This window comes from Buceros rhinoceros, unplaced genomic scaffold (genome assembly GCF_000710305.1).
Source record: "Buceros rhinoceros silvestris isolate BGI_N320 unplaced genomic scaffold, ASM71030v1 scaffold15758, whole genome shotgun sequence".
Lineage (NCBI taxonomy): Eukaryota > Metazoa > Chordata > Aves > Bucerotiformes > Bucerotidae > Buceros > Buceros rhinoceros.
The window spans coordinates 13,087-16,556 of NW_010426449.1; positions in this window are offsets into that span (position 1 = coordinate 13,087).

The following is a 3,470-nucleotide window of genomic DNA, read 5'->3' on the forward strand; positions in this document are numbered from 1 at the left end:
TGACAGCGTTACAAGCTACACAGAAGGACACAATGAGTTCAGAAGCAGCAATGACATCAGAAGTAATTCCTTCACACTTGGATATAAAGTCAGCATGAGGCTCTGGGAAAAAGAATTTAACTTCCCAGTCTCTTTCCACTTCTCTGAACTAGGAGCTGCTGATCAAAACCTCTCAGCAGAGCCTTCTGCAAAGCATGCTAGGAGTGCTAGACTGAGTTCTTGTACAATCAGCTGTGACGGCACTCAAGCAAGGCCAGAGGATGAGCAGACATCTCCAAAACAATGAAAGAGGGGCTTTGTCAACGCCAGAGAAGCCGCAACTAAACAGGATCCAGAAACAGTTGTAGCTTGCTTTAACCTACTGCTGAAACCAAAGCAGCAGGCACTGCCTTTTCTCCATGTCCTTTAGGTCCCTCCACCCTCTCTTGAAAGGGCATGAGAGGAATTACCCAGCAGTCACCAGTTACAGAGGAACCAGAACCACTGTATTGTCTCCACTCTGTCACACATCACCTGGCTACAAACCCTGTTACACCACCCCTATCACCGTGCAGCCGGCTGCACAGTTAGAACAAGAGGAGGAATGAACATAAGGAAGCCATTAGAGGTTAAGAGCAGTTACTCAACATGACTCAAAAGGGAAACAATGGAATCACTCATGAGAAACTGTCCATCCGGTCAACAACTGCACGCAGCCAGCAGTTGCTCCTGCTCTCAAGATGGACTAAGCCAGTTCTCTAGAACAAATAACATTTGCATTAGCTTGGTGTACCTCCCCATTAGTTTTAAAGACATCAGACACTAAAACCCAAAAACTTTTCATTTGTGAAAGAATGGCTGTGAAGAGATGGTACTTGGGAAAAGAAAAACTAAGAGGAAGAACAATGCCTCACTGTTGAATGACAAAGGGAGAGAGTTGTCTCCAGCTTCTAATTATAACACTATGCGAAACAACTTGAAGCAGATGTATTTGTGCTTATTTCACCTTCAACTTCCCAGTTCTGAGATGGAAAATTGAGGAGACTAAACGCAGAAATAATAATGGGGCCATACTGCAGCTGGCATATGCATGGGAGAGAAATAGGAGGAGCACCCACAGCCAATGCGCAAGGCCTGCCTACACTGAGGGTCTTCATCCTTATGTCCTCAGAGGATTAATGAGTTCCCCAGGACACAGGGGATAAGTCCTGATTCAGCCAAGGAGCAAAATAAGAACCATGCTTCACTGCCCAAAAGGGCACACTGTCCCACCAACAGCATCTCTCCCTGATGAGAAGTTATCTTCTGCCTCTGAGATGTAACATCCCTTTTATTAAGCATACTACTTTGTGTCTAGAAACAGCAAGTGTTTGAGTAAAAATATTTCCACCCAATTGGTTTTCAGTTTTCCTCACAGTAGATAGAATCTGTAAGGGAAGTCTTCAGAGGAGAGGATGTCTTTTGAAAGTAAACAATAAACATTTGTCTAACAGTTCATCAAAAGGTACCTCAACTCTGCATTTTTCAGCAGGCAGAAATCAAACTGTGAGTCAGTGGACTTTCCAAAATACGGAATGGCTGCAAGATCAGAATGCCAGCTGTACATTTATTATTCTCTCACGCCTATTCTGAGGTAGATAAGTCCCTTTTTTGTTAAACCTACCATTAAAGAGCAAGCTGTGCTGGAAAGCTAATAGTTAGCTGCATTCAAAAACTTAGTGTTATCAGGTCACTTAGACTTGCATTTATAAACTTCTCTTTAAAAAGAAATGGCTTAAAAAACAGGAGGGCCTATGTCCTACACACCCTGGTATCAACAGCAGTTGTCCAGGCAAGCTGAGAGTTATGATTACTATAACAAGTTGTGTGGACTGCAAAGAAATGATAAAAGCATTCTTCCGAAGTAGGCTTTGGAATCATTGCAGCAGATGAAATGAAGTAAGAACTTGCATCTCTGACAGGATTAATACCACAAGTCTATAAAACAGTCTAGACACTTTAGAAGACTAAACCATCTCTGAATTGTATCAGTTACTACCGTAGCCTTTCACAGATTCACTAAAACTCTAAACAGAGTCTAAAATCCATGGAGTGCCTGAAAACAACAAATGAAAGGCTCTCCTCAGTGACATGGAGCTACTGGGGAAAAGATTTAATGTGGAAATGATGTGAAAAGCCCAAGTTCTCCTCTACATAAAGGTTACGCAGCCACAACTCAACATTTGTAGAACAGCATCTCAAGAAGGGGAGTAAAGAGGAAATGAAGATCTTTTACTTCACAAAAGTAAAAGGTTTTGTTCCATATCCCTGTTTCACATGAACTCGCATGCAGTCCCAGCTGTAGATCAGCACAGGTAACACAATCAGCATGAAATAGAAATAAAGTTAAACCTCTGAGCACCAGACACGAGATCATTTTCTAATCCAGACTCTCTGATCTTTTCCCACCCATCCAAAAACCTCATACTTTTTCTTTAAGAACAAGCGAGACCATTTCTTATCTCTCATTCCAGAAGCAAAGCAAGCTGAAGCAGTGTTGCCCTTTTGTGCTTAAATGAAGCAGTCCTACTCCCAACTTACAACCAGGTTTCACAGACCCTTCACTAGCAGACTTGCTAGACTTGGAAAAAGTATTTTGACACCATTAAAGTAAGGCTTCAGGTCCTTTTGGAAGGTATGCATTATAAGATTAATAGTTAATAATCCTGTCAACATTTATTTAAGCTAAGCCATTGGAGCAGAAATTTACAGTTATTTCAGCTGCCTGTCGCTACACAGACACACTTCTCTTAATAAAGTGGAACAAGTAACCACACGCCTGCTTACTTCTAGCAGGTGTTATATTACATATTACTAATAACTGAGAGGTTTCACTTACAACATGACACAAACAGCATGCAACCTCTCCCGTCAAAACCAGCCTGTCAAATTCTGTATCTACCACCACTTACTCGGCATCCAGAGTACCTAGGGCAGGTTTTTCTACAGTGTTCAGTGATGGCTGGACCCTTCCGTAGTGAAAATGAGTAGAGTAAGTTTGATGAGAACTAACAGCTTCTGGAAAAGCTTCATATAAAACTAGCCCACACATACCAAACATGATTTGCTGTAGTGGGAGGATCTGTTAGCATCTGCTGAATCTAGGATGAGTGGCCTTTTTAGATTGCCTGCACTGAAACCATTTGCAGAAGTACAAGGCTGAGGTAGTCAAGAAAGCAAACCATTGGCTTGACAAGGGTGAAGATTTCACTTCAGCTGCCTGGAGCAAGAGATTTTTTTCTCTTGTAATACTTAGAGGCTCTAACAGCATCAGAGAAAACACTCACACCTCTGCCTGATACAGCAAAAGCCAAGACAAATCTTGATTTTTAAAAGAAATTTTACTTCCCATCTTTCTATCTTGTTTCAGGCACTAAGAGCATAGCTAGCATTGTAATCAAACAACAAAACAATACAAATACATGCACAGAGATCATACAGATGTCTTTCAT